Source organism: Vulpes lagopus, chromosome 21 (genome assembly GCF_018345385.1).
Source record: "Vulpes lagopus strain Blue_001 chromosome 21, ASM1834538v1, whole genome shotgun sequence".
In the NCBI taxonomy this organism is placed as follows: domain Eukaryota; kingdom Metazoa; phylum Chordata; class Mammalia; order Carnivora; family Canidae; genus Vulpes; species Vulpes lagopus.
Window position 1 is genome coordinate 19,412,227 of NC_054844.1, and position 26,946 is coordinate 19,439,172.

Genomic DNA, 26,946 nt, shown 5'->3' on the forward strand with positions numbered 1-26,946 from the left:
CATGCAGTCTGGCCTTAGAGACTATGAACCATTACCCTAATCTGCCTCTCCACCATGGTGTGGGGTGTTTGTGTGTGTGTGTGTGTGTGTGTGTGCACACGTGTGTGTTTACTGTTGTATTCATTTAGATAAAATACTAAAAGGCCAAAACCAGAATCTAAAAGTGTTTATCTCTGGATGGTTGATTTTGTTTTATTTTTCCTTTGGAAATTTCTTTGCTGTTTTCCACAAGAGTACTTATACTATTTTTATTGAACTTTAAAAACATAAAGGAAAAGAATGCCCACCATTGGAATTGATTGTTTTCTAATGTAATAAGACCATATCACATTTCTAATCCTTGGTAATGTTATATTCTTAACTACTTCTATTTTTTCTTGTTACTCTATCTTGCTATCACTAAGAACTTTTCTTTGTCTCCTTTTTCTTTCTCTTCTCTTTGATTACTTGGGCTTTAATTTAGCTAAACAACCCAAGGCACCCATGATTTTCCTTACTGGAACCACTGAAAGAGCTGGAAGGCACCTGGAGTTTCTATGAAGAACTTTCTATTGGATGTGGTTACAGGCCATAAAGGTATCCATTCCAATTTTTACTTTGGGATTAGTACATAAAACAGTTTTTTAAATTATATAAAGGGAACAGTTTTGAATGAATACATATCAAGCAAGAGGCTCAGGGACTAGCATTAATCACATGATTAGGCACATGACTGGCCTCTCCTTCAAGTTAATCCTCAGATGAATTTGTCAGCATGGCAGCTTGGATCATTAGACAATTTTAAATCGTCTCTATTCACAGTCATAAGCTACTTTATTTTACCTCTAATGGGCCACTGAATAAAGATGATAAGTTTGAAGGGCATTGATTAAGATATAACCTAAGGGGGAACATTAAAAAATAATAATTTTATAAATTTTCCTCAAGGTTATCTTCATTGGATCATTAAGCTTCATTCATGTAACCAAAATTTTTACCTAACCAAAATTTTTACCTAGTACCTTCTTTTATGGTCCCATTGTTCCTAAACAATTTTTGAAAAGGAATAAGACATGGAAAATTGAATGCAGATGTCTTTTCATACTCAGAGAAATATCTGCAAATAATAACATAAAAGCCATTCTTTTATTTCCTCAATTTGAAAAAAATTCAAACATTATAAAACAGCTTACTGATTTTTAAAACTTTTTAAACACTCTAAATGTAAAAATTTCTAACAACATATCAGCTTTTTTAACACCTTTATAGTTAAGTACCAACCTACACTTTTATATATTATTCCCTGCAGCCAAATACAAAATAACGTCATTTTTAAATTTGTTTCTTAACGGGTCATGCATTTTTCTCACAACATTAATTTAAAGTAAGGAAGTGTGTAGCTATGTTAAATAATATGATACACATGACAAGAAAGTTGCTTTCATTCTTAATATTAACAAATATTTTAATTAAATAAAGCTAATAATTGCCTACAAACACTTAGGTAGAATCAACTACTTTTTAAATAAACTTTGTTTTAGTTTATGAAAATTTTCAAAAGATTGTGCTTTACCATGAGGGAGAATAAGACTCTTGTACAAGCCCAAATAAATTGGTAACACTGGTCCAGTCGAGTTCTCAGTGGCAAATATGGAAACAGCCATAATATATATGTATGCACACAAAACACTGTAAAGCACCTTTACACACTTTTGTTTTGACTAATATCTAAAATATCACTGAAGTCCATGATTCTTAGCCAGAATATATTTTAATCGTTGGCCTGCTGGCCTATCTTTCTACCTATTCCTATGATATAACACTCCCCACCAGAACTGAATCTTATTAGAGTATAAATGAAGAGTTTCATTTATTGGATCTGCTTCTTTAAGCAGCAGTATTGTTTTAGCAATGTTTATTTTGGTAGAGCTTCAAACATAGAGAAAAGTTGCAAGAATATACAGAATTTCCATATGCTCTATTTTTTGTATCAGGTTATTTAAATTCTAGTTAGTTAACATACAGTGTAATATTTGTTCAGAATTTCTATATACTCTTTACTCAGATTCATCAATTAGTTACCTTTTGCATCGTTTGCTTCCCTGTTCCCTCCCTTGTCCATCCCTCCCTCCTTCTCTCTGATTCTCTTTGCATATATGTACTGTCTTCCCCACTACTAAGCCATTTGAATGCACTGGAGATATTGTGGTCCTTTCTAACTAACTATTTCTGTGTGTATTTTTTAAAAAACGGACATTCTTTTATATAATCAGAACACAATTTTCAAAGCCTGAGAATTTAATATTAGTTAAGTATTCTTATCTAATCCGTGGTTTGTATTCAAATTGTGCCAATTGTCCTAATAATGTTACAGCTTTTCTGGATTTTGCTTTTTTTTAAAGATTTTATTTATTTATTTATTTATTTGAGAGAGAGAGAGAGAGGAGTACAAGTTGGGTGGCGGAGGAAAGGCAGGGAAGGCTGGGGAGGGAGAGAGACAAGCAGACTCTCTGCTGAGCAGGGAGCCACATATCGGACTCAATCCCCCCAGATCATGACCTGAGCTGAATTCAGAGGTTTAACTGAATTAGTACCTAGATGCCCCTAGCTTTTCTGTTTTAATGACCCTGGATTCAATTCAGCACTGTGCACTGTATTTCATTGTTATATCTTAGTTTATTTTGATCAGGAACAGTTATTCAACCTTTTTTTTTTTTTCTTTTACTTTCCTTTTTTTTTTTTTTTTCCTTTTTCTTTTTGGTGTTTCTTGACCTTGAAAATTTTTTGAGTGTAGGTTAGTTGCTTTGCAAAATGTTTCTCAATTTGAGTTTGTCTGATGTTTCTTCATGATTAACTTTTAGTTACACATTTGAACAGGAATACTACTGAAGCAGTATGTCCTCCCCAGGGCATGTGATCTGAAGACACATGATGTCAGTTTGTTCAGTTTTGCAAGTGTTAGCTTTGATCACAGTGGTGAAAGTATATCTTCCAGTTTTCTTTCTGTATAGTTATTATTTTCTCTTTGTAATTCATAAATAACTTCTATGGAAATACTGTTTAATAGTGGTAGGGAGAATTATAACAGATTCCCTTCATCTGCAGGATGGAGGGAGGATGTGCTTGTCTTGGGCTCAATATGGAATTTAAACTTCTAGCAAAAAGCAAATAGGAAAATTAAAAAAAAATAGAAAATAAGAGAAATACAAAAAATCTAAAAACAAATAAAGTAAAAACATCAACAAAACAAGTATAATAAAGACTTAGGTACTTAGTGAAAAAAAGTTAAAAAGACCTTGATTGCTAGACTGAGTCAGATTGGATGATATGATTTTATGGAAGATCATAAATACCATTGTGTAATTTGTGTCAGAAATATTCAATAGAGAAAAAGGAGATAAATAGAAGTATATGTTCATCTAGAATTTGGAATTGGCAATTTCGACCTGCCAGTGGGTTCAGGCAGTAAAGGAATCTAAGAAGCCGGTAAGTATAGAATTGAATTATGGACCATGAAGTCAAATTTGAGTGCAGAAGGAAGGGAAGAATTAAGGAAGTGGCAGACTGAAACCACAAGGAGGGCTGTTATGAGTAATATGAGAGAGATGAAAAGTTAATTAACCAAAAAGGTGAGAGAGTTAGATAAATAAAACATTATGGTTAAAGAAAAAAATATCCAGATGCATTTCCTGGTGCAAGATATCAGATGAGGAACAGTTTTTTGAGGTCACAGGATCACAGGACAATGAGACATGTGGGCTGTTGATTGAAGAGTGGAAATGAAAGTAAGTGAAATGGAAAAGCAATGCTCAGGTCTGAATAGTTGAAATACAAGGATATGAAATGTGCCAGGTTCTCAAATGCATCAAAGAAGTTTTCAAATGCATTGTTTCTAAAAATTTTGATACAATTTATATCTAGCATCTGGTGAGGTTGTAAGTTCTTCTGATATTTTCTTTAAAAAATACTCCTGGGTGCACCTGGGTGGTTCAGTCAGTTAAGCATATGATTCTTGATTTCAGCTCAGGTCATGATCTTAGGGTCATGAGATCAAGCCCCATGTGGTGCTCTGAATTCAGTGGGGAGTCTGCTTGAAATTCTCTCCCCCTGCCCCACCACCACTCCACTGGAGCGCTCTCACTCTTCTCTCTCTCACTCAAATAAATAAATGAATAAAATCTTTTAAAAAGTTATCCTGGCCAACATTTAAAAACAGTCTATATCTATTTTCCCCTTTACTGATATCATCCCTTACATATAAGGTTTTATCAAGTTTTAATATTTGGCAAAGGTTAAGCTAGCATGCTTCTGTAATGTCTCTTAGAAGCTTAGAAAAGTGACAGCCCACACTAAGTGAAATAGAAATTCCAAAATATCCATGGGAGATGGTAGGAGAAGGGATAATAAGCTCAAAGAAGCAAGCATGCTAAAGTAGATGTCACATAAGGCCCAAAGCCCCACCACCAATCATCTGTGTTTCACAGAAGACTCCAAAGGATATTCCATTTACCCAAGCAAGATGGAATTCATTGGTAAGCATTTTTTGAGATTTCAGGGTGGTAAGCCAGGGATAACATTAAGAGATGCTGTTATAGAATAGAGCTCTCTAAGAGCAAAGAGGATGATAATATCACAAAACAATAGAGGCCAGGTGATAGTATTTAAATATAAGAAGGAAAGTGGGTATAATTATTTCAAGTAGTATTACGGTTGGGGTAGTAATCAGCGGGATCTGAACTTCAGAAAGTTATGGGGATCATTAATACAACATGACAGCCAGAGGTACAAGATAGATGAGTAACCAACAAGAATATTACCCAAGAAGCTGTAAAGACAATCATACGAAATCAAAGATGGATTATAAGAAGACTGAGAGCATCCATCCCTAATAATATGTTACAGTATCTTGTTCAATTTCCTGATATGAGTCATTTTTAGATTAGAACCCATTGACTGAGGAGAGACCAGGTCCCTAAGAGGAAAGGACCATGACATCTCAACTAGTATATATGGTTTCCTCCCGTCTGTCCTCAGTGAGCTATATAGCCATTTACTAGAGTACTCTTATGCTGGGGAAAGGCATATATTCAAACATTTCAAGAACTAGTATGTAGGGTCTGAGTTGACATTGATATCTAAAGACAATAATAGTCATTACAGACCTTCTGTTAGTCTGGGGCCATTTGTGGGCAGACAATAAACAGAGACTTAGTCCAGGTCTAGCTTGCAGAGGGTCAACAGACACACTCATGGTCATTTTTTTTATCAGCAATAATTAGAATGGTTATTCTTAGTAAATGGTGGAACCCCCATATTTGTTCCTTGGCTTGTGGGGTAAGATCTTTCACAGTGATCTGGGTAGGGAGAACAGCAGAAATTAATGCTACACTAAATGATCAAAAATGCAGGATTCCTTTCCTATCCCCCGTTTAACACACCACTCTGGCCCCTGCAATAATTAGAAAATGCTGGAGGATGACAATAGTTTACCACAAACTCAAACTAGCAGTGATCCCATTTGTAGTTGCTATGCAAGACATGTTCTCTTTTCTAGGAAGATTAACACGGTCTCCGGAACACGTTATACCTGTATGTTATGCAACCTTTGATCTAAAATATATTCTTTTCTATCTTTATCAGAAAAAAGAACCAGAAGTTGCTTATATTTGTGTGGGAGAAAAGATGGTATACATTTACAGAGATAGCTATCAGGGGGGAAGACAACATGTGGAGGTTATGGCAAGCCCCAGTGTGAGAATCACGACAGAGACACCCCCCCCCCCAATTTCCAAATCAAGGCCATGCACTCTGCAGCTACTGGGCCCTGGAAAGGATGGAGTGACTGACTGCCTAGATAGAGTGACCATGTGACCAGAACTGCCAGAATGAGCTGCATTCGGTCAGACTCAGCAAGTCAGAAAGTGAGGTGGGTGCCAAGCAATCAATCATAAGATAAAAGTGATGTGGGCAGCCTGGGTGGCTCAGCGGTTTAGTGCAGCCTTCAGCCTGAGGACCCGCGATCAAGTCCCACGTCGGACACCCTGTATGGACCCTGCTTTTCCCTCTGCCTGTGTCTCTGTACCTCTCTTTCTCTCTCTGTGTCTCTCATGAATAAATAAATAAAACTTTTTTAAAAAAAGATAAAAGTGATGCATTCAGTATGAGTGCAAGAAAGTTTAGAGGGCCTTTGTAAGCTGCATAGCAGATAGACCAGACTCAGTGTCATCCAGCAGGTAATGCAATTGCATCTCTCCATCAGATCATATCTTCACTATCATATCTACACTATCCCTTAATATCATCTAATAGGAGATAAAAAAAATTATGAGCTCAGTTTACAGATGGGTGATCTCAATATGTGTGTGTTATGCAGTTGTCCCTAAAGAACAGTTATTAGATAAAGTTTTGCCCCTGAGAACATGCCCTAATGGCCGAGACATCATCATTGTGATAGGAAACAATTTTATTTTGCAATCATGGATTTCTAAGTTCTCTATAATCCTTTTCAATTCTTCTTGAGAACATCTAATTTTCTGAACACATCTCTTTTGTAGTGTCTTTTGTTGTACTTAGCAATGACCAGCTCATGCCATTTAACATTTCTCCCACAGAACTTCCTTATCTAAATTTTCTAGGCTACTGCAGAAAACTGTTTGACGAAATGTTTCACCATGTAACATAAGTCACTATTTTCCTAGATCATATTAGAGGTCTTTTTGCCATCGGATTCTAAGACTAGTGCTGCATACTTCATGTTTTTGTTACAGAAGAACTCTATTTCTAGTACCAATTTCTGGATTTATAAGGTTTTGTGCAATAATGCTGCAGAACAACCTCAAAAACCTCTATGTCATTAAAACAAGTATTTTCACATTTACAACTCTGTTTGGCTGTGGGTCAGGGTGTATGTACTTAGCTGAGTCAGGCTGGATGCTAGACTTCAATTATGGTTTCCTTCCATTCCACATGTTTTCATTTAAAAACACAGGTTGCCTGAAGCATATTCTTCTCATGTCAGATGACAAGAGTGCAAGTGAAGTAAGTAGAGATGCAATTGCAGTGCTCCTGAGTGCTTCCTGCTGAATTTACACAGTATCATCCTGGCTGCTTTCTACTGATCAGAACATGCCAAATGACCAAGCCAATGCGAGGGGAGGGCAGAGTATATTCACTCAGAGCCAGAGGATCTGGAAAATCCCATGGCCCTAACTATAAGATCCATATTCATTTATACACTCACCCTATGCTCCAACTACCTGTATGTGCTAGTTACATTTTCAATTACACCCACCATTATGCTTTTCCCTTTTAGTAGAAAATGTTTCTGCTTTCTCTGCTAATTCCACTTATTCTTCAAGGTCACACCCACTGAGGTGCCACCGTTTGAGGTCTCCCCGAACCCATCTTAATCTGCCCTCATACAATGTGTTATTTTTCATTGTATCACTGCTTCTTCATTATAAACATATAGGTATCTGTATCTCCAAATAGACTATCATCTCTTTAAATGAAAATATGATATTTTACTCATAAAAAAGAGCTTCTTCTACAAAAGAGCATCCCAAACTTTGTGCCACTTATGTAGTGAACAGGTTAAAGGTGTGGTGAGATATTAATAGCTTAGCCAAAAGATGGCCAGTCTGGCTTTGGGGCAACCAGAGTCCCTAAGACTGGTCACCTCCAGCCGGGAGCATACGCTTTTGTTTGCACTGGTCTGCAACACATATAGTTATTTTTTATGTGTGCCATAGAAAAAGTTCTAAGGCACCTAGAAAATTGTTGTTCTGTTAATCAATAGCTCATAAATACCCGCTGAATAAGTTAACAGTCTATAAATCCTTTCTATAAATTGTCACTTCCAAATCATGTATTTTGAAGCAAATATTCTTTTAAAAAAAGAATATTTATTTATTTGAGAGGAGAGAGAGAGAGAGAGAGAGAGAGAGAGAGAGAGAGAGTAAGCACGTACAGGAGGAGAGGCAAAAGAAGAGGGAGCAGGGAGCCTGACGCAGGGCTTGATCCCAGGACCCTGTGATCATGACCTGAGCCCAAGGCAGATGCTTAACAGACTTAGGCACTTAACCACCTACACACTCCTTGAAGCAAATATTGTAAGTTCATAATACTATAGGTCAGTGTGAATCGCATGATTTATTGAAGTTCAGGGTGCAGAAATCAAACTGTCATAGACTTTCTTAATTATGATGTTAATACATAGAAAAATACGGTTGTGCAAATTACATTAAAACTATATGATTGAATACAGGCACCATTAACTAAGTCTTTTCTTTCTCAAGTATACTGAAGTCCAACCAATATAAATCAATCAGATAATAATAAACAGAAGTTTGCCTGAGAAAGAATGTTCAGCACATTTCTTCTGGTCAGGAGAAAATTATATTTCTGGGCTAATGAAAACATGCCAAGGTCAGTTATGATACAAAGTAATTTCTTTGTGTCCATTTTATCTACATCAGAAACTTGGCTGATCTGATTTTCTTTCCTACATGGCCAGAACTCAGAAAATACAATGAAAACTAAAGGGTGGGCTGTGTCTCGTTCTTTGTATCTGGTACTAGAGAGCTGTCTCCATCCTATTTTATCTTCCTGATACTTATGCCAATGCAAATGAGGTGGATAAAAATAACTGGGCACTTCCTTTGGAGATCTGCCACCGTGGCAGAGGAGATTGTTAAAAGCTTTATAATTAAAGCTTTATTTAATCCCACCTGTTGCCCTTCTAAGTGTCCTTGAATCAATTTTGTTTTCTTATCTCCTTTGCTACACCTTTGTCCAATTTGCCAGCTTGTCTAATATGTTCTCAATGTTAGCACTTTGATTTAGTAAGGCAAAATAATTCTTTTTCCTTTATTTGATTACATAACTTTCACTATCCTGCTTTGTATAGTTTTGGTCAATAAACATACCATGTATACCTAATACATACAGATGGTCTTCTAGATGCTTGGAGGATGAGTAGCTTTAGAAGATGTCGTTTTGGGGCACCTGGGTGGCTCAGTTGGTTAAGTGTCGACCTTTAGCTCAGATCATGATGCCGGGGTCCTGGGATCGAGCCCCTGCTCAGCAGAGGAACTGCTCTCCCTACTTGTGCTCTCACTCTCTTTATCAAATAAGTAAATAAAAATCTTAAAAAGAAAAAAATATGTGGTCTCTTTCTATAGAAGGCCTATGGCTTGATAAATAAGACATCTAATTGCAGCAACTATAATTCAAGCTATGTCCCACCAATGCATAGGCTAAGGAACAAGAATGTCGGTTCTGGAGCCAGATTGACTCCAGCCCTGACTCACAACTCTCTAGCTATGTAGCCTTGGCAAAAGTATCCAACTTGTTTCATTATCAGTAAAATCTACTGAATAAGAGTACCTACCTCAGAGGTTTGTTGTGAGCTACTATGAGTTACTATGTGCAGAGATATGAGCATCATGCCTGTAACACAGAAAGTACTAAAAAATATTAGTTATTATTATTATTACTTATTTAAGGAGGAAAAGAACACTTTTAACTTAGGGAATCACAAGAAATTTCATAAATTAGGCACCACTCAAACTGCACTTGAAAGGTAGAGGTTAGACAGATCAAGGGAGGCAAGAAGGCATTCCAGACAGAAGACTAAAAGAGCCAAAGTCTGGCATGAAATAAGCAGACTTCTCCAAGAAGCTCTGCATTTCTGCATATGCCAGTGTATGGGAGCTGGGGCCACCACCTGAAAGAGGGTTTTGGTAATGAGTGAGACAAAATGGCCCATGGTTGCTTCTCTTCTCAGTCCTTCCCTCTCCTGCTGTTTCTAACGTGATGTTTTCTCTGTGTGTAAAAGTCAGGGATGGATTAGATGATTATATTAATTTCCTGAATGGGAAACCCCAAATCATTATGGGATTGGTTGAAAGTCACATACTAGATTATTTGTAGGAGCAAGCCATCACCTCCCCAGCCCCCAAAGCAGTCCCTCATCAGCAGGCCTTTGGTCTCTCCCCAGCCCTGTCCTCCTAAACCCCCAACACACATGTGCACGTGTGCCCACATGCAAATAGACAGGCATATGAGCACACACATGTACACAAACACCCAGGCATGCACACACATGCATCTTATTTTCCATCTGTCTACAAGTAGACAAATGTACATTCTAGTGTGAACACTTAGAGGAAATAATTTCAGTGTTGTCTCTGTTAACCCAAAGTGGTGACTGGTTTCAAGACAAAGGGGAAGAAGAAAGTAGCCCTGTAGTCTGCTGTTTAGGACATTTCTGAGTAAGCAGACCACAAAAAATTTCATGCAAACCAGTTAGAGCTCACTTTATTGGGCATGAAGGAGAAAGTGGAGCTGATGAAAATCTGATCTTCTCCCGCCCCCCAAATGATGTGAATAAGGCAAGCACAAAAACCATTACTTAATACTAGAGAAAGCTGAATAAAAGTAATTTTTAAAAAAATTACTTAGGAAATAGTCACACTGGCTCTCTGCATTTTAAGTTAATAGATTCTTGCCAACTTTGCTGTTTATTGAAACTGCATGTGATTGACATCAGTATCCCAAGCAGTCAAAATATTATCTCAAGTTAGCCAACCAATTTTTTAAGCAGTTCCCCTAATGATGTCATTTATGATAGATAGACATGTTAAAAACATAACTTGAAATACTTCAAAGTTCATCTAAATCATCTTAATTGTTTACAAGTTAACTATCTTTCACAAAGGGCTTTGATTAATACAACCTAAAGAAAGAAATATGATGTAAGTTTACTGTAGCTCAAAGACTTCATGTTTTCTCAAGTTTTTCAAAAAAAAGGTCATTAATTATGATTCATCAGTCACTGGCTTATGGAACTAGATAACATTTTACATTCATTACTCACCAAGCCATAATTCTGATTCTGTGGAAATGTGACTGTCTTCAAATTCATCATACAATGGCAAAAGGTTCTTGATTAGCAAAATAGCTAATAGATGTAATTTCCTAAAACACTTTTGTTTAAAACATCATCGGCCCTACCAATATAGAGAAATTTTAATTAAATACTGTTGATGGTCCATTAACTCTTTCCTTAAGGTTAGCCCAGAATAAATAGTTGTCTACCAATGGGATTTTAAGTAAACTAATTCCAGACTAATCAACCTCGAAAAGTTAAAAATTTCCTATACTTCTTCTTAATAAGGTATTACAGAGTTCCTGTTAAAAATGTACTTCCATGTATAAAAGAGGCTCAGTCAATATGTGTAAATCAGCTAATAGTACGTCAGTCACTATCAGATTGCCTTGTGTGCAGTGAAATGCGTGGTCGATAGATATATCTGATCACATATGAAGGTCTGCCACATGTATCCAGTCAGGCTAAAACACCTGTATATACTGTGAGAAACCCACACACGTGTACACACCCATGTGATACACATCTGTCATCTTGAAGGTCAAATTATCAATGTCACTTATTTCCCTCCTTAGTCTATATGAAAAATGACAGGCTAAATCAAAGACTAACTTCTATGAGAAAATATTTTTTCAGTCCCTCTTGTTCTTCTCCCTTTACTTTAGCTTTTCAGGTATGTCCCTCAGGGATCTCATTTTGTTCCTTTCCAATGTGATACCAGCTAACTAAAGGTATCATTCTCATTAAAAGGTAACATCCTCTTCCTCCTTACCAGGAAAAAAAATGCATATGTTTGTAAAATAAAGAAGAGAGCCCTCACCTTGAGTATGTCATGCAAGAGAGAAATTTCAATATTGTACATTTCCATTGGCAGAGACACAGGAGAGAATAGCACAAAATTTTGCAATAGCTTTTAAATCACATATGTTAGGTGGCCATTTACATATGCTAATGTATATGTTAGTAATATATATTTTGTTCTATCTACATATAGACCAGTTCTCACATATAAGGTGTGAGTATTGGCTGAAAAAAAAAAGCAAAGGAATAATATGAGTCAAACTTTCTTTTGCCTGCTGGATAATGTTCTTTAACCCCAATAAAATTACTGTGGAACAGTGAAAACTAGCACTTTCATAACCAAATCGATAGATCTTCAAAAATCAGATAAATCTCATTTACTGAGTGACTATTTGCATGTAGTATTGATGTTAGGGGTTAAGTAAGTATATGTGCTGCCTATCATAAGTATATGTGCTGCCTATCAAAACTACTAAATAAGAGATCCATAAAATTTTAGCATTATAAAAAACCTTGGAGAATATATAATCCAAGTAATATTCTCTTTCCCCTTATCCACTAAAACTGACAGTGTACCCCGTACTTGGCCTCATAGAAGCACAACTTATAGTGGTCCACTTGACCACTCAACTCCAACATCCAGTATGCTACTTTGTACCGTTACATAACAAATAAATTGTACTTAAGGAAGTAGATCAACTTGTGCTCATTTATGCACCATTGACGATGTTTTAAGCAAGTTTTCTTTCAAGTTTCACTTTCAACAATTTCCATTTCGGGTTAGCAAAACAATGACAACTCCTCTATATGTTAAAAAACATTCCTCATCTTTCAAAATAATACAGTCTTGACAGGCTATCTATAGCTGTTTTTTTTTCTTTTCCGTAGTTTGAAACAAGTCTGAACTTGTAATCAGTCATGTTACTAAGAGCTTCCTGCAAGGAGTGAAGCAAATGTTTTACCTTACATAGGTGTATTTACATTGGAAATTACTGCAAACACAAGCTATCTTTTATTAATGGCTTATTGTCATGTGATGAATTTGGCCTCTTTGGTGACCCACCCTCCAATATCATCAAATACTGTATATACTGAATTTGCAAAGATATAATCAAGGCTGTGTGCTCTACTTCACAATGAAAAAGAGACACCCACATTTTCCAGTGCACTTTATCTGGAAACAATATGAGCTAGCAAGCCATACACATTAAACCACTGTTTAATGAATCACCTATAATCAGCATCTTTATTTCTTGACCTCATTTCTCATCCACTGTGGCTTCCAACCAAACCATTGCACTAAAATCCTTCACCAGTGAACTTAGTCTTGCTAAATTCAACATCTATCTTTTAGTCTTTTTCTTCATCTTTTAACAATATTGAACACTGAAGACCATTCTCTTTTTTAAAAAATTATCTTTCCTTGGCTTCATGACACCACATTCTGTATCACCTCTTACCCCCACCCTATGCACTTTGAATCATTACTGATGACCAGAGGTCAAAGCCAGAACACATTTTATTACTTGAATTAATATTAACTTAATTCAGCCATTTGTATTAGTAGTGATACTCTCTTTCATGGATTTCCTTCTTTTGTACTCCTTCTTAGTCTTCTTTGGATGCTCCTCTTCTCCCCACTCCATAAATGCTGGCAATTTTCAAGGCTCTGTTATTATTCTTTCCTTACCTATCTATCTTAACCCTGTGGAGTCTACCCATTCCTATTGTCTCCACTACTATCTATAAAGATACAAACATCAAACTCTTTTAAACAGTTGCCTGTTGAACATCTCAGCTTGGATGTTTTGCAAACATTTCAAATTTATTGGTACCATACTGGACAAATATTGGAGTCCTTCTAGATTCCATTCTCTCCCTCACTTCCGAGTTGCTGAGTCCTGTTGACTCTGCTTTATAAATATCTGCTGAGTCCATCCATTTATCCCTACTCTGTAATGGACATCTGTTGTTTTGACTTTCTAGCACCCTTTCCACTTCTTTCTGTTGCCAGAAGACCTCTGTTGGATTTATTTTTAACTTATTGAAAATATGAGTCTGTCCTTTTCTAGATGGTGAAGCAGTAATAGTTACATTACAAAAGCAACCTGTGGCCTTGTTTTTAGTCATGTGGAGGAAGCCAGCATGAGAGAATAAGTTTGAAAAGTAGAAAGTATATAAAAAAGACAGGTAATGACAGCAAGGGGGATGACAAAGAAAAGGAGAGGGAATGAGGAAGAGACTGCTGGAATTTTGAGTTTCCTTTATCCAACCCAGATGAAATTTTTACTTTAATGTTTTGATAATGAGTCAACAAATTCTTCCTTTAGCCCTTGGTTTGAGTTAGATTTGAATCACTTGTAGCCAAAGAATTGTAATAGATATGCTAAGCCACTCCAGTCCACAGTCACCTCCTACCAAATCTCCCCATATGCACCCTTGCTCGCTGATAATCCATTGCCAAAATGCAACTAAGTTATCGTTTGAAAATCAAAATTTCTGTCCTTAAAATAGAGTCCTCAATCTTAACATGGCTTCTAAGGCCTTTATGTGATCTGATCTCTTACTACTTCTCACATCACATCTTGAATTATTCTTTTGTGATCCATGTACTAGCCATACTATATTTCACTTCAGTTCCTCAAGCATCAATCAGTCTGAAAAGCGCTTACTTCTGTATTTCCCTGCACTTCCTTCCCTTCCCAGCTAGGTCAACTTCTGCTCATCTATAAGTACATTTCAAGGGCCTTGGCCTAAGTTAAAACTCCTTTAGATATGTTCTTCTTTATCACACCTTTAATTGCTACACATTTAACGTAGATTTAGAGTGACGTCATTTCATTCATACCTTTAAACCTACTAAACTTTAAGTTCCATCAATGTATGAACCTGATCTGTCTTGCTTACCTCTGAATCATCTCCCCCACTTCCCACCATCACCCAATTCAGTGCCTGCAACAGAAGAAATGCCTATTAGTATTTGATGAATTGAGAATTAATTTTAAAATACAAATGAGCTGCCATTTTTTTATCAAACTGCCATCAAAGGTTTTTTATTATAATACTCAACATTGACAAAGATCTTTCACTCACTGATGATGAAAATGTTAATGATATGGTATTGTAATAGTAACTGAGCAGTAGGTATCAATTATTTAAAAATATAGTCCTTAGACACCTGGGTGGCTTAGTCCGTTAAGCATCTGACTTCCGCTCAGGTCATGATCCCAGGGTACTGGGATCTAGCCCCTCATTGGACTCCCTGCTCAGTTGGCAGCCAGCTTCTCCCTCTCCACCTGCTTGTGCTCTCTCTCTGTGAAATAAAAAATAAATAAATAATCTTAAAAATATAAAATAAAAAAATAAAAATGTAGTCCTTGACCTGACAATTTTACTTCTGAAAAGATTAAGAAGAACCTAATTCTAGGCAAAATAATGTGCCAAGGAAATTTACCACAGCTTTGTTTCAATAAATTATTGTAAATTACAGGAAAAAAAGCCCAAATGTCCAACAACAGGGATTGTTTATTTTCTACATATACACTAGAATAAAATGTGGTTATTTAATGTTACAAGGTTATTACTCACATGGGAAAATATTCCTAACATGTTTTTAAATAACGAGAGGCAGGGGATCCCTGGGTGGCTCAGTGGTTTAGCACTGCCTTCTGCCCAGGGTGTCATCCTGGAGTCCCAGGGTCGAGGCTCAGGATCCAGTCCCGCATCGGGCTCCCTGCATGGAGCCTGCTTCTCCCTCTGCTTGTGTCTCTACCTCTCTCTCTGTGTCTCTCATGAATGAATAAACAAAATAAAATATTCAAAAAAATAACAAAAGGCATATTAGAGAATGATATGAATGGTATGATGTCACTTTAAGTCAACACACAGATATATAGAGATTACAAATCAATGTTGGGAGAAAATTCACCAAAATGCTATATTTTATTATCTTTCAAAGGTGAGACTAAGTTGGTTTTACTTTAATATTTTGGCTTATCTGTATTTTCTATATCTCTTTAATGAGCAAATACTGGATGATTTAAAATTTTTCTCATAATTTGCTACCATATATGAAGAGTTTATAATCTTGCAGGCTCTATGCAAAATGCTTCATATGCATTATCATTTAATTATCAAATAATTGCTTCTGTTATTCATAAAAATGAAGAACTAGAGATTTAGAAATATTAATTTGCTCCAGGTCACACTGGATTCCAATCCAAATTTGTCAGCCTCCAAAGCCCTAGCTCTTCTTTTTTTTATTATTTTTTTAAAGATTTTATTTATTTATTTATGAGAGACAGAGAAAGAGAGAGAGAGAGAGAGAGAGAGAGGCAGAGACACAGGCAGAGGGAGAAGCAGGCTCCATACCGGGAGCCCGATGTGGGACTCGATCCTGGGTCTGCAGGATCAAGCCCTGGACTGAGGCAGCGCTAAACCGCTGAGCCACCCGGGTTCCCCTCTTCCTTTTTTTTTTAAATGAAGACTTTATTTATTTATTTATTTATTTATTTATTTATTTATTTATTTATTTGAGAGAACATGTGTGCATGCACAAAAGCTGGAGAGGGAGCTGAGAGCCAGCGAAGGAAGGAGGGAGTGGGAGGAAGAGGGAGAGGAAGAAAATCTCAAGCAGAGTCAGTGCACAGTCCTAAGCTGGGCTGAATTTCATGACCGAAAGATCATGACCTGAGCCAAAACCAAAAGTCACACGCTTAACCAACTGAGCTGCCTGGGTGCCTCTCCAAAGCTCTAACTTTTAATCATTATACTATAATAGCAAGGTACCTTAATGTGTACCAGGCACTCTGCTAAAGAGGTATTTGGTAAATAAGTCAGCAATTAGGTCACCCTTACTTTCAAGCAGCTTACAAGTCAATAAATAAGACATGTAGATGATTACATGGCATGGGAAAACGTGTTTTGAATCATGAGAGGTACAAACCTGGAGGTCACAAAATTCAGGATGTGTTGTGAATAACAAGCACCTCACGTTGTAGTAATTAGTGCAGTTTCTCAAAATGTGGCCTTCAGTCCATCAGGGCCCACCTCAAGAGAAAAAAAGATCCCTCTCAATTTGGGAGAATTCAGATTATCTCCATGAGCATCATACATTTATGTCTTGCATTTTTAAAATGCTTTCCAGTCCTCCTAAACATTACTAACAATGTAATCTAAAATCTTGAGAATAAGGGAATTGATTAAGGGAATATATGAGGTGCACCAACACCAGGCTGTATTGTATCCCCGAATACCTGAGGTCAGACAAATGCAATGTAAGCCCACCAACATACCCTAGGCCTTTGGGTCTTAGTTTATACTGATTTGAAATTGGCCCTAGGAAGTTTTCTCCTGGGTTTCAAACAAAATCTTGGGACATGTTTGAGGTACAGATTGAAATGGATTCAAAATGCCTCCATTTGCCTATATTCTTATAGAAAATGTTAGGAGTCCTATTGCATCAGCCTCTTAGTTACTACCTTAAAAGGTCTGCTAGGATTTTTTGTTTTGTTTTGTTTTGTCTTGTCTTGCTTTTACTCAATGACACTTTTATTTCTTACTGTGGTAAGAACATTTAATATGAGCCTTACCCTCTTAAATTTCTAAGTACACAATATAGTATTGTTAATTATAAGAACAATATTGTGCAGCAGATCTGTAGAATGTTTTCATCTTATATAACTGAAACTTTATATCAGGTGAACAGCAAATCTCTATTTCCCCCTTCTTTCAGCCTCTGGCAAACACAATTTACTCTGTTTGTATTAGTTTAACTATTTTAGATACCTCATATAAGAGGAAAATCATACAGTATTTGTGACATAGCATAATGTCTTCCGGTTCGTCCACATTGTCATCTATGGAGCTAACAAACTAAAGCTCTTATGGTTTTTACTGGATCAAATCTTTTAGAATTTGTTTAATTGCTACCAACCACCTCTCTTGGTCTTCCCTCCCTTTGCATTTAACAATAGCCTTTAAAAAGGAAGGTATTCTGTTTTATTTAATAGATTGACCAGTTAGAAATGCACTTTACTGAATCACTTTAATGCAGACCTACATCCCCAAAACTGAATTTATCACTGGAAATGCAAAGAGAGGAAAGACTAAAATGGGTAAATAGTAGCAATTAGCTAAGATCCTAAGAGGCTCAAGCTATTAAAAGCTAAGAGGGCTTTAGTTCAATAGCTCCAATTCCATACAGTCAGTAAAATTACAAGTAATCTTACTTTATTTTCCCAGTAACTGGGTCATGACGCTCTTTCTCCACCTTTACCTATTTCAACAGGTCATCTGACTGCAGGAATCTCTATATTGATTGGGTCCTCTCAGTAAGGGTGCTAACAGCTGTGTGTAGGTATGTCTGAGAACACCAGTCATCATTTTGAGTTCTTCAAGGCTGCCCACATATAAATACTCCTTTGTGCCTGTCATCTGTTTATAGATAAAATTTGTTACTGTGGGCCTCTGAACTGAAAATATTCATTCAGAATACATAGGTGTTGACTCTTTCCAACCACAGCAAACAGTGTGTTACACCAAATATCATCAATCCATCTGAAACACATTGAAATAAAAATAGTCTTTCCCTGTTACTCTACAAATCTGGTTGGTTCATTGGTTAGTTAACCATTTCTATGGGAGTGGGAGATGGAGGGAGTATGGGTGACAGTAAGCAAAAGTATCTGTGAGCTTGGCAATTTTGTCACCCAATAAATTATTATTAAAATGAAACCACTAATTTTTTTTGAAACCACTAATTTTTAAAGCAATTTTTGGCATAAGTTAGTTAAACTTCTTAACAGTGGATATAAAACAGGTGGATTTCAACCTAAATTATATACTACTCTGAACAGTGTTATAACATAATCATAGAATATCCCTCTTAAATTATTGTAGGACCTGTTTAAATAATCAAATCCTAATCGGAGTTCTTTTGACTATACGCAATGTCAGTTAAAATTTATCTCTGTAATTAGATTCAACAACAGCATTCGTAACTAAAAGAAATGAATTTGGAGCCAGTTAATTTCATTGCATATCTATTTAGATTGGAAGTTACTTAGCATTAGATAAAATTGCAATAAAACTCAAATATAAACAACAGGAAGTAATATTATTTATAAAGTGTTTCTAAATATAAAACAAACAAAAAACATGAACAAAGTTTCAAAGAGCTAATGAACTTCTGAACCTCATGGACAGTAATATTGTATAGAGGAAAAAGAAGTTAATTCCAAGACTTAGAACATGGAAGGTTGATAGCCCCTTCCTGTACTTTCTGGATTGTGCTCAGAGAAAACAACAATAGTAACAAAAGTCAAAACTCAATGGCTGTGGTAGGAGATAATGTATGATTGCTCTTATGGGCCTATTGTATTCTTGTTTTCTTCCTTTTCATTTAACTCATATTTGAAAATCTCCTATAGACAATTTGGCTCTTTCTCAGAGGTTTAGCCCAAACCTAGGTTCCATTGCTGTCAGATCTAGTGGAGGATAAAGCACGGGGAAGAAGCTGAGTTATGAGGTGTAGATGTCCCTTTAAGAAACTGACCACTCATTAGAAAGGAGAAGACTAAACCAAGAGTCATTCTCAGCTGGTCATTTTCTGGCATTTGATAGTGAAAATAGAGGTTCAAATTTCCCAAATTTACCTTCCTTTGAACTCCAATCTCAGTTATAAGAATTAATCTCTTAACCTATGTATAATGTTCCAATTGTGTGGCAATTTTGATGTATGGCACATGGAGGTTAGACTCTTCTTGCCATTCTCTAACGTGAATTTGAAAAGTTATATTGTCACTCAAAGCATTCAAATGCTCATCTGTAGAATTTATATTTCCTACTTCACAGGGTTGTTTGAACATCAAATGAGATATTATACAAAACGTCCTAAGAAAATGCCGGACATAGAGCTGATTCTGGGTAAGCAGACAGTTATAATGTCTACCTCTCTCCCCTGCATAAGACATTGCCTTCCAGCTCTTTGGGAACCCTATGCCAACAATGATCTTTTCTTTCTCCCAGCTCACCAAACTCCGCTTTCCTGCTGGCTCCTGAAAGATCAACAAGCATTTATTGAATGTGTACTTACTAAGTGCCAGGTATTTTTCACATGTTATCTTAACCTAACGCTAACCTCTCCTGAAGTTATTGGTCTTTCTTTCTTCTTCTCTTTATGATGAAACCTCTTCAAAGAGGCTACAGTAGAAGAATCTGTATAAGGAATACTGTCAGAGGAAATACGGATGTCTAGATATTGTGCTCAAAATTTAGGTGGTGGGCAGCCCTGGTGGTACAGCAGTTTAGCACTGCCTTCAGCCCAGGGCGAGATCCTGGAGACCTGAGATCCAGTCTCACGTCGGGCTCCCTGCAGGGAGCCTGCTTCTTCCTCTGCCTGTGTCTCTGCCTCTCTCTCTCTAAATAAATAAATAAATAAACAAACAAACAAACAAACAAACAAACAAATAAATAAAATCTTTAAAAAAAAAAGGAGAAAAAAACCCCCAAAATTTAGGTGGCATGTTCGAGTCCCACCTAAATAGACACAAAAGTCTATTTTCCACATCATCTTCTTAAAAGAATCCTGATTCTCAGTATGTTAAGATCCACTGATCGAAGTCAGTGCATTTTAGGACTGTTACACTATCCCTTCATACCTGCTCTTCTCTGTAATATGTACTGAAGTATTCTAGCTTTTGTCATCAGTAAACTTTTACTTGCCAAATTCTAATTTTTATTTTTAGTCTTCATCTTGTGTAATCTATCAGCATCATATGATGTCCAACCCAAGCTTTTCTTCTTGGAAATTTCTTGTCACTTCACTTCTGAGATTACTTTCGTCTCCCAATAAGTCATGTTTGTGCACTCCCATTTCTTTCTCTTTTCCTACTCATCAATATGAGTCCTAAATTTTGATATTTACCAACATACACTTTCTCTTATTCTTGTTGTACATGCTTTTTATGGATTATATAATTCATGTCCAAAAAATCCCACATCTTTATATCAGACCTATCCTGATATCCACATTCATATTTCCAGGTGATTAAAAAAAATTTCACAAATGTCCAGAAGTATACTAAAGTTTTAAGCTTCACTAATAATAAAAGAAATTAAAGTTATTATAAAAGTGTTCCTTTCCTTTACCATATGACTCATGGGTATTTTTTTCTAAATATACCGTGATGAAAAATTCAAGGATAAACAGATACACTAATGCATTTCCAAAGAAGAGTAGATTGTTACAACCTTCATACAGAGGAATTTGGCTCTGTAGCTCAGAATTTTTTAGAATATGCATATATAGTTCTGTTTCTGTAATATGAAATTATACCAAAGGGCCTTCCCATTAAGACAACTAGAACTTAGATGAATTAAGATATTTTTAAGGCATGGTTAAGCTCATAAGAAGAAAAAGAAATCTCAAAGTATTAAGGGGGAAGTAATGAACTAAAATTTGAGAAGACCCACAAATAAGCAGACAGCAAAAGAAGGTTGCCCTGGAAGCAAATACTGACAGAAATCCTAAAACCCTAACGTCCTAACCTTTAGGTTTGTCTCAGGGTTGGAGAGCTACTGTGAATCTCTTATGTTACTCTGGACCCTCCATGGAGCTGAAGTGATCCCAGATATTGGCAAATTCTGATATTGGCATATGTAACCATAGATATCCTTTCTAAGGGAACATCCCAGAAAGGGCCCCTACAATTCCTACAGATTGAATTTAAGAACTTATGATCTTATAAATACAAATTAAGTCATTGTGAGAGAGTTATCAGAAACAAAATACAGATTCAATGTCTAAGGAAATTCATATGATGAAATTATCAGAAACACAACATTAAGTAAATATATGTGAAGTGATAAAAATTTAAAGATAGCTTATCTTAAAATCAACCAAAAACTATTAAAAATGACCAAGAAGTATTTAAAACAATGTAATCATTGATATTAAAACTCATTGAGTCATATCAGATAGAGATGAAAGAGATAATTCATGAACTGGAGAAGAGATATCAGGAGAACACTCAGAATTAGCAAACATAGATGGCACAAAATAAAGAGACTGCATGATATAATAGAGAAAAGATTCAGGAACCAGACTAACTTTGAATTCCAGCTTGATCACTAATTGGCTCTGTGACCTTGGGCATGTTACTGTCCTCTCTGTACTTCAGTTTTATCATTCGTTAAAAAAATTGGAATTTGTGTAAGGATGAATGCTTGGACCAAAGCTGATAATATTAAGCATATAGAATAAATGTTATTAATATGACAGAAGTAATCCCAAAATATATATTATATCAAGAAACATGTGGCTTAACTGCCCTGCCAAAAGAAAAAAGAGAAAAAGAAAAAACACAAGTCATGATAGCATCTAACAAGGTAGAATTCAGAGTATTAGAAAAGACATAGAAAGGTAGATTAAAGGTACAAAAGGGGGCAATTCACAGTGAAGATGTAAGTGTTATACATTTTTTTTTCACCCAGTGACCGTAAGGTGATTTCATACAGCAGAAAATGTAAGAAGTACAAAGATAAATCAGCAGAAACAGTAATCAGGCTTAATTCTCCTCCCAGTGCAAGATGTAACAAAATGAAAAGCATAAGAAAAGATTTAGAAAACTTAAATAACATTTTCAATAAAATAGATGATATGCACATATATTGAACTTTTGTACCTGAAGTGGAAATTACAGCTTTAAAAAAAAAAGTCCTTATGGAATCTTTATTAAAACTGATCATTTATTAGGTCACAAAGAGAGATTTATCAAAGTCTAAAGTAGAATCACTACAGAAAGCATTGCTTGACCACAAAACAATAAAAGAAAACTCCTCCACTAAGAAAGATTTAAAAACAAACTTGTTGATTTAAAGAAGAGGGTAAAAACAAGCAAAAGTTGCAGAATTTCTAGAAAATGACTGTTACGGGTTGATTGTATTTCCCCTAAATTCACATGTGGAAGTCCTAACAATACCTGAGAATGTAACCATATTTGTAAATAAAGTCATTGCAGATATAATTGGTTAAGATGTGGCCAACTGGAGAAGTTTGGGCCCCTAATCCAGTATGTCTGGGGTCTGAATAAAAAAAGGGGAAAATGGGGCACTGAGACATACACACAGAATGCCACATGGAAATGAAGACAGAGATGAGGGTTCAAACTAGCAAACAACAGAGATTGCCAGGCAACCACCAGAAGCTAGTGGAGAGGCATGGAGCAGCCCTCAAAAGGAAGCAATGCTGCTCACATCTTGATCTCAGACCTCCAGCCTCCAGAACAAAGACCGTGCATTCGATTTTTAAGTCACTAAGTTGATAGTGCTTTGTCCAAAAGTCTGAAAACTTTACTACTATTTTCTGCTTAGTTGCCTAAATCTCCAATTAGACCGTATTTATCATTGAACAAATAAGCATTTAAAGGGAGTAAATTAAATTCTCCTTACAGTCTCTTTTAACTCAAAGATTGTTGTCTATTTATTTGTGTGCTTATTTTGTTTTGATTTTAGGGGAACAGTAGGCCTTTCAAAAGCTCCTAATTTGTATGTCTGAAGTAACAGGATCTTAGAAGTCATTGAAAAGGCTTCTACATTATTTTTCAAAATGCTAAAATGGCATAGAAATAACATGTATGTGTTAAGAGCACTTCTTTTTTTAAAAAAAAGATTTTATTTATCTATTCATGACAGACACAGAAAGAGAGGCAGAGACATAGGCAGAGGGAGAAGCAGGATATCCACAGGGAGCCTGATGAGGGACTTGATCCCAGGATACCGGGATCACGACCTGAGCCAAAGGCAAACCATCAACCACTGAACCATCCAGGTGTCCCAGTTAAAATCACTTCTTGAGAAACTTTTAAAATGTAAAGATGCAAACCATTACATACCTGAGTAAGGATATTTCCCTTTTTCCACAAGAGCATACAAATATAGGGACTTAAAATTTTCTGTGCTGCATTTTAAAGGGTGGCAGGAAAGAATGACTAGATGTGGAGTGAAAGCAATGGCAAGTCTGGATTGCTTTCCAGCAAAGTGTTTCTATGATACAAAGAAGTGAAAGTATGTGTTAATTTGTAGCTTTTTGCATAGAAAATAATCTTATTTAAGTCACTACAGTGGAGTGGAATAGAAAATAACATTATTTGAGAGCAAGTGGCACAGATTTAAAAATATTTTTTCCTCTGAAAATGTTTAGAACAATGATACAAAAAAAAAAGAACAATGATACCACTTTCACATTATGTGTGGCAATTCATTAACAAGATAGCTTTTAATTAATTTATTTATCTTCTTAATTCTGGTATAGTTAACATACATATTAGTTTCAGGTGTACAACATAGTGATTCAACAATTCTATACATTACTCAGCGCTCATCATCATAATTGTACTCTTATTTCCCTTCATCTATTTCACCTTACCCTCACCGACCTCCCTTCTGGTAATAAACAACTTATTCCCTACACTTAAGAGTCTATTTTTCTGTTTGTTTTTGGTTTTTCTTTGTTCATTTGTTTTGTTTCTCAAATCCCACATAGGATTGAAATCATATGGTATTTGTCTTTCTCTGACATATTTCACTCAACATTATACCCTCTAGATCCATCCATGTTATTGCAAATGGTATAATTTCATTTTCTTAGCTGAGTAATATTCCATTGTGTATATATATATATATCTATATATACCACCTCTTCTTTATCCATTCATCTATTTATGGACACTTGAGTTGCTTCCATATTTTGGCTATATAAATGATGCTGCAATAAATACAGCAGTGCATATATCTTTTTAAATTAGTGTTTTTGCATTCTTTGGGTAAATACCTAGTAGTGCAATTGCTGGATTGTAGAGTAGTTCTATTTAACTTTTTTGAGGAACTTCCATACTATTTTCCAGAGTAGCTGCACCAGTTTGCATTCCCAGCAACAGTACATGGGGATTCCATTTTTTACACATCTTCATCCACACCTGTTGTTTATTCTATTTTTTATTCTAACTATTCTGACACATGTGAGGTGATATCTTATGGTGGTTTTGATTTGCATTTACATGATGATGAATGATGTTGAGCATCTTCTCATGTGTCTGTTGACCATCTGTATATCTTTTTTGGAGAAATGTCTGTTCATGTCTTCTGCCCATTTTTAATCGGATTATTTGGTGATTTTTTTTTTGGTATTGATTTGCGTAAGTTCTTTATATATTTGAGAACCAACCTCTTATCAGATATATCATTTGAAAATATCTTTTCCCTATCAGTAGATTGTTTTGTTCGTCTTGTTCATTGTTTCCTTTTCTGTGCAAAAGCTTTTTATTTGGATTTAGTCCCAATAGTTTATTTTTGTCTTGTTTCCTTTGCCTCGGGAAATAATATTTAAAAAAATGCTGCTATTGCCAGTGTCATAGAAATTACTGCCAGTGCTCTTTTCTAGGACTTGTTTGGTTTCAAGTCTCACATTTACCTTTAATCCTTTTTGAGGTTTGTGTGTGTGTGTGTGTGTGTGTGTGTGTGTGTGTGTGTGTGTGTATGGTGTAAGAAAGTGGTCTAGTTTCATTCTTTCACATATTGCTGTCAAGTTTTTGCAGTGCCATTTGTTGAAGAGACTTTTTCCATATTGTATACTCTTGCCTCCTTTGTTAAAGATTAATTGACCATATAAATTCAGATTTATAGGTGGGCTTTCTATTCTATTCTACTGATCTATATATCTTTTTTTTGTGCCAGTGTCATACTATTTTGATTACTATAATTTTGTAGTATAGCTTGAAATCTGGATCGTGATGCCTCCAGTTTTTCAAGATTTATTTGGCTATTCGGGGCCTTTTGTGGTTGTATACAGATTTTAGGATTATTTATTCTAGTTCTATGAATAATGCTTTGATATTTTTATAGGGATTGCATTAATGTATATATTGCTTTATGTAGTATCAGCATTTTAACAGTATTTTTTCTCCTAATCCATGACCATGAAATATCTTTTCATTTGTTTGTCTTTTTTTAAAGATTTATTTATTTATTTATTCATGAGAGACACAGACTGAGAGAGACAGAGACATAGGCAAATGGAAAAGTAGGCTCCTTGCAGGGAGCCCGATGTGGCACTCAATCCTGGATCCAGGGATCATGACCTGAACCGAAAGCAGGCTCCCAACCACTGAGCCACCTAGGCGTCTCTCCATTTCTTTGTGTTATCTTCAATTCTTTTCATCGATGTTTTATAGTTTTCAGAGTATAGGTCTTTCATCTCTGGTTTAGTTTATTCGTAGGTGTTTTATTCCTTGTGGTACAGTTGTAAATAGCATTGTTTTCTTACCTTTTCTTTCTGCTGCTTCATTATTAGTGCATAGAAATGCAATAGATTACTGTTTATTAATTTTGTATCCTGTGAATTTACTAAATCACTTATCAGTTCTAGAAGCTTTTTAGTGGAGTCCTTACGGTTTTCTATATACAGTTTCATGTTATTTGCAAGTACCAAGAGTATTACTTATTCCTTACCAATCTGGATGCCTTCTTTTTTTTTTTTATTATCTGATTGCTATGGCTGGGACTTCAGTTTTATGCTAAATAAAAGTGGTGAGAGAGGACATCCTTGTCTTGTTCCTGATTTTAGGTGAAAAGCTTTTAACTTTTCACCATTGAGCATGATGTTAGCTGTGGGTTTTTCATATATGGCCTTTATTATGTTAAGGTGTGTTCCTTCCAAACCTACTTTGCTGAAAGTTTGTATCATAAATGGATGCTGTACTTTGTAAAATGCTTTTTCTGCATCTACTGAAATGATCATATGGTTCTTATTATTTCCATTGCTTATGTGATACATCATGTTTTTTTATTTGTGAATATTAAACCACCTTACATTCCAGAAATAAAGCCCATTTGATTAAGTGAATGATTTTTTTACGTATTATAACATTCAGTTGTCTAGGATTTTGTTAAGGACTTTTGCATCTATTCCATCAGAGATATTGACATGTAGTTCCCTTTTGGTGGTGTTTTTATGTAGTTTTAGTGTCAGGTTAATGTGGCCTCATAGAATAAACTTAAAATTTTCCTTTCTCTTCTATGTTTTGGAATAGTTTGAGAACAGATATTAACTCTTGATGGAATTCACCAGTGAAGCCATCTGGTCCTGGACTTTTGTTTGTTGGGAGTTTTTTGATTACTGATTCAATTTCATTGCTGGTTATCAGTCTATTCAAGTTATATATATATATTTTTCCTATTTTAGTTTTGGTAACATGTTTCTAGGAATTTACCCATTT

General features: G+C 35.7%; 2 protein-coding genes across 3 annotated transcripts in view; one reads left to right on the forward strand and one right to left on the reverse strand.

The window, feature by feature from the left end:
* SLCO1A2 (solute carrier organic anion transporter family member 1A2) overlaps positions 1 to 26,946 on the reverse strand; it is a 120,033-nt gene that overhangs the window by 62,397 nt on the left and 30,690 nt on the right. For both annotated transcript variants that reach the window (XM_041736271.1, XM_041736276.1), the window contains exons 2-3: positions 16,617 to 16,720; positions 14,579 to 14,623 (exon numbers count right to left, since the gene is read on the reverse strand). The gene's annotated coding sequence lies outside the window, so the exon portion shown is untranslated. The remainder of the gene's footprint in view (positions 1 to 14,578; positions 14,624 to 16,616; positions 16,721 to 26,946) is intronic.
* Positions 1 to 26,946, forward strand: part of LOC121480029 (islet amyloid polypeptide) — a 98,483-nt gene that overhangs the window by 55,824 nt on the left and 15,713 nt on the right. The window contains exons 6-9 of the mRNA XM_041736280.1: positions 464 to 576; positions 17,961 to 18,029; positions 19,526 to 19,597; positions 19,700 to 19,776. The gene's annotated coding sequence lies outside the window, so the exon portion shown is untranslated. The remainder of the gene's footprint in view (positions 1 to 463; positions 577 to 17,960; positions 18,030 to 19,525; positions 19,598 to 19,699; positions 19,777 to 26,946) is intronic.